Source organism: Canis lupus, chromosome 14, assembly GCF_048164855.1.
Source record: "Canis lupus baileyi chromosome 14, mCanLup2.hap1, whole genome shotgun sequence".
NCBI lineage: Eukaryota > Metazoa > Chordata > Mammalia > Carnivora > Canidae > Canis > Canis lupus.
Genome location: NC_132851.1, coordinates 41,221,761 through 41,231,085, shown reverse-complemented (window position 1 = coordinate 41,231,085; position 9,325 = coordinate 41,221,761). Strand labels below are relative to the sequence as shown.

Genomic DNA, 9,325 nt, shown 5'->3' with positions numbered 1-9,325 from the left:
ACAATACAGATCAACCTCGTGGACACGATATTGGACACACTGGCCGAACACAAAAGAATATATATTTGATGAGTCCGTGTAGGACGTCCCAAACAGGCACAACTAATCTATATATTAGAAGTAAGGAGAGTGGTTACATCTGGACAAGGAGGAGGGGAAGTGGTTGGTAAATGGAAGTAAGAAATCTTCTAGGTTCCTGGTAATGTTTTATTTCTTGACTCGTGTGTTGATTTTGTAATAATTAGGGAGTACGTGTATGATTGGTGCACTCTTCTTTATACATATTCCAACACTACTGGCTTATTTTAAAAAAGGAAGAAAAATTACAAGGAAAAAAAATCCTAACCTAAAGCAAAGTAAAAGTGTACAACTAGATTAGGCTACTTGCTTTTCCAAACACAATGACTGCTATTGCCTACAGAAAAATATCCAAGGGCAGCCCTGGTGGCTCAGTGGTTTAGCTCCGCCTTCAGCCCAGGGCGTGATCCTGGGGACCCAGAATCTTGTCCCGTTGGGCTCCCTGCATGGAGCCTGCTTCTCCCTCTGCCTGTGTCTCTGCCTCTCTCCTTCTCTGTGTCTCTCATGAATAAATAAAATCTTTAAATTAAAAAAAAAAAAAAGAAAAAAAGAAAAATGTCCAAGCTCTTGGTCATGGAGTACCTGAAGGTTCTTTAAGTTCACAAAGAGTAACACGCCTCCTCCTCATGTACCTAGCATTTGTACTCACCCTCCTTAAGCAAAGCAAGAGGACATGCTGCCATCTATGTGGCTCAGTTTTGTCACCTCAGAGGCAGCTGGTCTCCCTGTATTCAACCAAGATTTTGCCTTTAACTCTTACAAAAATCACTGGCCTAATCATTTGTGGCCAGGGGAGCAGGCTTTTTTTTTTTTCTTTAAGACAAAGTTAGCCACTTAAAAGCTAAAATATTGGGGATCCCTCGGTGGCACAGCGGTTTGGCGCCTGCCTTTGGCCCAGGGCGCGATCCTGGAGACCCGGGATCGAATCCCACGTCGGGCTCCCGGTGCATGGAGCCTGCTTCTCCCTCTGCCTGTGTCTCTGCCTCTCTGTGTGTGTGTGTGTGACTATCATAAATAAATAAAAATTTAAAAAATGTAGTCTATAAAAAAAAAAAAGCTAAAATATTCAAGAAGCTTAATACGAGATGGCATGATGTAGGTGCCAGGAATGCATCTTAGAAGCACTGTATCAATGTCTAAAGAGGTAAAGATCCCTGGGGCTGGTGGACGGGGGTTCTCTGTTGCTGATTAGTTTGCACCTAGTGTTCAAAGTTTGGGCATCAGGCTGTGAAAAGGATGGAGATCAATCAGACATGACCTCAGAGAAAGACCATGATGATGAAAGAATCTGAATGCACACCATGGAAGCAATGTCCAAGAGATCTTCCCAGGCCACGCGCCTCTGGCATCATGGTGTGCTCCGAACTGTTTAAAGCTGTGCCTGGAGCTAGATCACTCAGCTCTTGAGCAGGACCTGGACAGCCAAAGACCCTATGCCGGCCAGCTCCGGCCCAGGCAGCTCTGGTCGGTCTGTGCAAGCACTGTCCAAGCACAGTGGGGTCAGGATGTCTTTCACGGTCCCCCAATGGGAAAACATTAAAAGTGACATTTGGCACTTGCTACTCAGCCTGGATGTACTGAGCACAAACAAGATCTATCACCTCTACATCTACCTTGGCAGCCAGAGGCAGAGCACAGCTGCCCATCTTGAGAGGTGGAGATGCCGTTGCCGAAGTAGTTCCCACTCCAGGTGCCCAGAGAGCACAGTTACCCACCTGCTCCTGGCTAGAGGTGGGGGGAGGGGGGGGCGGAGGTGGAGGAGCCTTCCAGCTGCTCCAGTGGGTATGACTCATGCTGCTCAGGGTCTCTTCCTTCACATGCAACTACTTCCCTCTGTGTCTGTGCACCGATGTACCCCTCCGGGAGGCTTCCGTACTGCTGGATGTCTGCTCGAACAACGCATGTGCATTCTGCAAAGCAGAGTTCCAGCATATTTTGAAATACTTAACATGAAAGTGCAATCAGAGTAGAAGTCCTTTCTCAACAACATTAGAAATTTCAACATTATATTTGTCAATGAAAGTAAAGAGAGCGGTATTAGAGTCTTTAATTAAGTATAATTTCAACTACTCTGTTTTTCATAGGTGGGGAAAAAAACGGTATTGAATTCTTAATCACAGCTTCTTGTCCATCTCGACTATTGAAAATTTGAAGAATTCATCATTAACGAGTCTTGATCGGGAATTATAAGTAGCCATTTCAAACATAAAACCTGGTATTAAAGGTTATGTTCGTGGAATCAAGCTAAGTTTCATTTTCAAACCTTTGAAAAGATTTTATTTGGAAGCTTCCTACAATTTCAATATTTAACATGTTCCCTAATCGTTTGTACTTTATTTTATCATAATTATATACTATAGTGAAAAAACGTAATGAGTTTTTCACCACTCCCCAGACAGACATCCCTAATTCCCCTCGGGTTCACCCCAGGGTGCTCTGCAAATATCTTCAGTGTCTGCCTTGGATTTCAAAAGGCTGGGAAACAGTGGTAGGAAAAAAAAAAAAAGAAAAAAACGTTGATATAGAAAGAGAAACATCATGGAGAAGCACACTGGAAGAACTGCCATAGGGACCAGAAATTCAGTATTTCTGAGCGTCCCCAAAGGGGTAGACTTGGGTCCTCACGTGGAGGCTCCAGGAAGACGGCTTTCAGGCAAAATCCCAAGAGTCGGCTCTGCCCAAAGAGAGAGGCTAGGAATGTTCCGATAGAATCTGACTGACCAGTTGTCAGAATGTCGTAGATGGGGATTCAAATTTTAGAGCATGGCTGCTCTGGGTGACCTGTATAACCTCTTCTGACCTCAAGATTCTACGATTCCATGACAGCCAGTTCAGGAAGTTTTCCAGCCTCTCCTTCCCTGACATTTCTTAAATTCCTGGTATAGAAAGACATGAAATCACCAAGGGATGTAAATAAAAAGCCATTGGCACGCCACGCCTGGGAGAAAGATGTTGAAATCAAGATCAATATGATGCACACAGGAGTGTCTCTATGTCTACTGTGTTTAACCTTGAGGAAGACATATGGGGACACAGACAACAACCATTGCTCAGGGTTCTAGCCTTTATGAAACCACCCCCTGAGTGCTAGATACTGGCAAAGCCAATTTCCTTCTAACTTAATTTTCTTATCAAAACAAACAATGGGGATGCAGTAGAGAAGCTTAGTTGATTTCTAAGGGTCTCCTCAGCTGTAAATTTTTATCTAAGGTCATAGATATAATCTCTTGGTTTAACTGTTCTTATATATTCAATGAATATAGAAGGGCCTCTCGTGGAGGGTACTTCAACTCATTTCAATATTTACTAAATAAACAAACACTGTATGTCAGGCTCTGTGCTGAACACCCAACAAATTTCTGCAGGAAGGAGAGGTTACAAAAAGGCAGGTTAAAGGCCAGCGTATCTGATGAGGCCCTTGAAAGACAGAAATAACTCAGGTTATGTGGAAAATGAGAATGTGGAAGAACAAATCCAAGATGGTGACCATCAAGGAAATGAAATAAGTTCTCTCTATAGTAACGCCTTGCGTGTGCCCTCAACAAAAAGCAGGCCACAGCTACTTTAGAACTCAAGGCTTTGCTAGAGGCTCAGGAAATAAAAGACTGGAGTTTGAGTAGCAAATAAGCACGGGGAGCTCCAGCAGGAGAGCCACCAGCCGGTTCACCTAAGACAACATGAAGACAAACTCCTGAAAAGTTACTGACAGAGCTCCAGGAAGCCACGCGGTTCTACAAGGAGCACACGTGCACATCGAAACCTTGCTGGTCAGCCTAGGAAAGAGAACACACCCACAGCAGGTATGGACGAGTTTTGCAGACTGAGGTAACCCAAGAACTCCACTCATGCAAACGCAAGCCACCCACGTTAACAGCACACGGCGTCTTCTGTTCATTTGTCAACCTAATGTCATTACGTAATATAATTTTGCCATAATAGCCTTTGTTATGTATGCCAGATAATCCCGGAAATGCTGGAAAAGAGAGATTTTTCACCTGGCAGTGTTCTTGGAAACAAATTGATTTGGAGAATTCACAAACAAAAGAGGAGAAGCTTCGTAAAATGAGTAAGATCCAGTTCCTGCAGTCATGGAATGCAAGAGCTAACCGGGTGCACAGACATGTATTCAACTATTGGTGTGCAAACATTGTGAGGCCAGAACAGGATAACAAATGTTAAGAGCGTCATAAACCATAAATCACAATACACATCACATGGAAGGTGATTAGCATTAAGGGTAGCGGCGGTGGTATTGCCACAGAGCAGTTCCTCATTTAGACCAACTTCCCTACAATAAAAAGGCATAATTTTTCTCTCTGATCATTTGAGTAGCATCTAAACAGTGTCTGTTTCTAAAAATCATTATTCTAGGCAAGGCTCTGTTTGTCACTCAGCTGTGCTGTGTCATTTTAACCAAGCGTTCTAACACCACTTCAGTCCGTTATATAATCCCCAGTTTTCCCCCATTTTGAATAATGTCTCTTTGTTGTTTATTGCTCTGCTCTCACACAGAACTTGTCTGAAAGGTCTGGGTGCTTTCAATCGGGCCTTATCAGAGATCATGGTTATTGGAACTCTCTGTATTTTACAGCCTCCATCTCATTAATGCCAGCACTAATTTGTGGTCCAATCCAATACCACCCCCATAAGATCTGCATGAATACACACTGGATTTCAATCTGCCATTCAACAAGCATGAAGTCCTTTATGTTCATTATTAGCCAATCAAATGGCTCCAGTTTCTCTTCTCTGCATTTTTTCCATAGTGAAATCATTTTGTTATTATCCCAAAGCAGTTGCTTGGTTAGGAAATATTAGAGAAAAAAAAAAAAACAAAAAAACAATGACAACAGTAACAGCTCTTCCTCCTCTTCCTTGTCTCCAGCAAATGCAATTGTTTTAACCTGTTACTGAAACCTTTAATTGAGACTCCAGGTCAAATGGAGTCGCCAATTTGTTTGCGAAAATCCTTTTTCCCTAAAATTGCTCCTACCCGGAGATATCTTGCAGTCTGTTATAAAATGGGCCTATATTTTTACCCTCTGAGAAGCTGGAGGGCTGTTGAGATGAAAACTAATTCATGCTCCAGTAGAGAATTAAACCAGGATGCCAAACCCAAGTGGACCGATAGACCCAATGTCCCACATGCACTGGGGTGACCTCATTCCAATACCCACCATTTTCTTTTCCTGAAAACTGGGGCCTGGGGTCATTCTCATGGGATGCTCCTTCATTCAATTTACATGGTTAAATGATTTCCCTTTCACATCGCTTCAACCCCACGCATCATTACCAGAAGTACTCCCTTCTGCTATAACGTTCTGAGTTTCCCGTTCCAACAAATGCCTTGTCCTCCCGGCTCCTCGTGTAATTTTCTGTTCTGCAACAAATTTCACTTGCAAAAAGGGTTCAAGTCGGCCTGGCTATTCGTATTTTGAGATAAATTAAAACCAGGGTGAAAGTTAGTTAAGTAAAGGGAAACAGTACACAGCAGAGCGTGCAGCTCCGCAGAAAGACCCAGCGAATTTCCAAAAGAGTCATTTCTTTTCTTTCCTTTTTAATGATCAAAGGCAGAGTATCTCAAAAGTATCTTCGGGCAGCCCGGGTGGCTCAGTGGTTTAGCGCTGCCTTCAGCCCAGGGCGTGATCCTGGAGACCTGGGATCGAGTCCCATGTCGGGCTCCCTGCATGGAGCCTGCTTCTCCCTCTGACTGTGTCTCTGCCTCTCATTCTCTCTCTGTGTCTCTATGAATGAATAAATAAAATCTTTAAAAAAAAAAAGTGAGTATCTTCTCACATGGTAAGGATCTGAGAACTATATTTTTTCACCTCCCGCTGAGACCTGGTTGCATTCCCCAGGAAGCAAATTCTGAGAGGCTGACTTAGGTACAGAGGCATATTTGGGACTGCCCTTGGTTCAATACCCACGGAAGAAAAGGATGGGAGCAGGACAGGGCAGGGGAGAAGCTGGGCTATGGAGCAGGTACAACAAGGTCTCAGCCGACCCCACAGGCAAGTCTGGTGCAGGAACAGCCCTTCCGAGTTCTCCCCAGCCAGGGAAGCGGGGGAGGAGCGTGGATATTTCAGCACCACGGACGAGGGCTGCCCCCAAAGGGGTGTGACCTTGGGCAAGAAGGCTCTTTCTCCAGCAGGTGGCAATTTCCAGAGACAGACGTTAGCCAACAACCTTCTCAGTAGCCAGGGGACTAAGCCCTTTTACCTCAAGCAGGGACCTGGGCAATGCTGCACAGCCTCCACAGAAGAAGAATAAAATCTCTGATTAACCTCCTTAAACCAAAACAAGTTCCAGGAGATGTTTTGCCAAAGCTACTTCAATCCTATTTTGATGGCTGGCACCAACGAGTGCTAAACCATCTGACCTTTATGGGTTCAAATATGTATACACACTACAGATATTCTGGTTCATGATGGTCACGCGGGAAAATCCTGAACTTGCCTCCTCCCGTGGACACGCCAAATCTACACCTACATATGGCACAACCTCCTCTGAAAAAAAAAAAAAAAAAGCTAGCTGAGAGACTCCTACACGTCCAAAAAATGAGAAGAAACCTACATCCAAGCGGGTAGGAGAAGCTGAGACAAATCTCACCATAAATCATACTCCAGGGTGACAACTCACAACATGGAAGGAACTCAAAATGCTCAGCTGCTTCTTCTTGAGGAGTAAAAGTTTTGACTCTAACGTTGGGAACCCCACGTCTTAAGCCCTGCGCCTGAGAGACAAGCCCCAAAGCATGGTGCTTCGAAAATCAACAGAACTTGCGTCGACTGGACCCACAAAGCTATACTGCAAACTGAGAACATTTCTAGAGGACTCATCTTGCCCCAGGGTCCAGATTAAAAAGTGCCCAGACTCTCTGCGAAAGGAGGCATATTTGCTGGTCTGAAGGCGGTGGCCCGAGGGGCAGGCAGCTAATCTAATATACAGCGAGGAGCCTGCTGAAATGCTCTCCAGGGATGGCGGCCGGCGGGCCCGTCTTCCTTCTCTCTCTCTGCCTCTTGCAGCTCACTGGTATCAAGGAGCTCAGGCCCTCCTCTGGCACCCTGATTTTTACACCAGCCAAGGGGCACCTCTAGATGTCCGGGCTCAGGTGGCCAGTGGAGCTCACATCTGCGGGCCTTGCAGGACTGTGACCAGGGGAGAAGGAGTTCCTAACCTGCTACCACCCCAGGGCACAGCAAGAGGAGCCTTCTTCCCGTGAAAGAGCTCTAGCAGTGCACACTCTGCAAAGCTCAAGTCTGGAAGTTAAACTGGAACGCAAACGATCTGAAGCATTTGGAACAGGCCACACACGAGTGTTCTGCGGGAGTAGGGCCTCATGCTGAAGAACAAGATTCTGACTCTCCATTTTTTCCCAACCACGCTTCCCACCAAGGGTGTCCTTTGTGGCTGGATCCCTAAGTGGTGTTCTACGAAGACCCTTCTGTGTTGAGTGACTCGATCATAGGATGCCCAGAATCCTGCCTCTGAAACAATGTGCCATATCCGTAGCCTACAAGTGATGGACAGAGCACCCCAAAATACAGAAAGGCCATATATGCTAGCATTCAGGCTGAAGACGGGGGCCAGTTCCTGTGTGACATAAACAGCACTGCCGGGATCCCTGGGTGGCGCAGCGGTTTGGCGCCTGCCTTTGGCCTAGGGCGCGATCCTGGAGACCCAGGATCGATTCCCACATCGGGCTCCCGGTGCATGGAGCCTGCTTCTCCCTCTGCCTGTGTCTCTGCCTCTCTCTCTCTCTCTCTCTCTCTCTCTCTGTGACTATCATAAATAAATAAAATTAAAAAAAAATAAAAATAAAAATAAAAAAAAACAGCACTGCCCATCATGGGTGAAAAGATGCAATAAGAACTCTGAAGTGAAGGATTTCCAAAAACCACAATCATAAAGAACTCCAACTTACTGGTCACTTACTGACATGCCCGTCCGTGCAGGACTGTGGTCCAAGTTTCCAATACTGTGAAGAAGGAATTCATGAAAGATAATCTAGTTAAGCTACTGGATACCAGATACATTCTGCTATTAGACATTCAGTATAGAATCTTTAAGTTTCATTAAGATTTGGTGACAGCGTTTCCCAGGAGGAACAGACATAAGAGCAGTGAGAGATGTGTACCCCGACCTTCTCAAGGAAGGGGTTCATTTTCCTCCCTCAGATGCTGAGGCTGAATCGGCAAGACAAGCAACCGCCCAGACCTCATGGACACCTACCCCACCAGCCCTTCTTTTTGAACTGCTCTCCAGAGCTCTACTGTTACATCGGTCCCAAACAGACTGGACAACTGCACAGCGAATTGGATGTGGTGACAATGAACATGACGGTGCTGTCCGCCCAACTGAGGCAGACCCACTGTCTTCCTGGGTCCGAAAACCATGAAGACACAGAGCTACTGCGGAAACCTTATACGATGGGTCAGGAGACGCAGAACAGGATGGTGAACCTGCTCACGGTAGTGGAGAATGCAGATGTCACCGTTGAGCTAATTCAATGGATTAAATGTCCCTGGATGTGACAGCCTTACTTGAAAACATCAAAGAGGGCAGCGCAAGTGGCTCAGCGGTTTAGCACCGCCTCCAGCCCAGGGCAGGATCCTGGAGTCCCGGGATTGAGTCCCACGTCGGGCTCCCTGCATGGAGCCTGCTTCTCCCTCTGCCTGTGTCTCTGCCTCTCTCTCTCTCTCTCTCTCTGATGAATAAATAAAATCTTTAAAAAAAAAAAAAGAAAACATCAAAGGATTTTGGAGCAAAACAAGAACCAGAGGGAAGATGCCCACACCACCAGCAAAACCCATCCTGTGATCTCCTTGACCTAATCCCAGCCCTCCACTGCACGGGGCCACTCTGGGAGAGCCCGGCGCCACGACTGCTCAGCTTTCAGACTTAAAGTCCTGCTATAACGAACAACTTGAAACCTAGCCTTCCTCCACAGGTGGGTCTGTTGGCCTTGGTAAACACAGAAACACCCCCGTTTCCCCAAAGGGCCAGCCAAAGCCTCACCTGGAGTCCTACATATGAGAGTTTTTCAAAACATTCAAATGCAGTGTTCCTACCGTAGCCGCTAGGCCATTCCAGCAACACCATCGAGCCGAAGACTGTCATCTTTGCCCAATAATCACTCGGCAACGGCAAAGAATGATCTCCAGCCACCCAAGTACTACGGGGTGATGGGGTTCGAGTCCTTAGCTCCTGCTGTCACTACAGAAGCTATGTATGAAAAAGGAAAAAA

The 9,325-nt window shown here is 45.9% G+C and overlaps 1 pseudogene; it reads left to right on the top strand.

Moving 5' to 3' along the window:
• The first annotated feature begins 6,051 nt into the window (after window positions 1-6,051).
• Window positions 6,052-8,612, top strand: LOC140603535 (TOM1-like protein 1; annotated as a pseudogene).
• The last annotated feature ends 713 nt before the right edge of the window (window positions 8,613-9,325 follow it).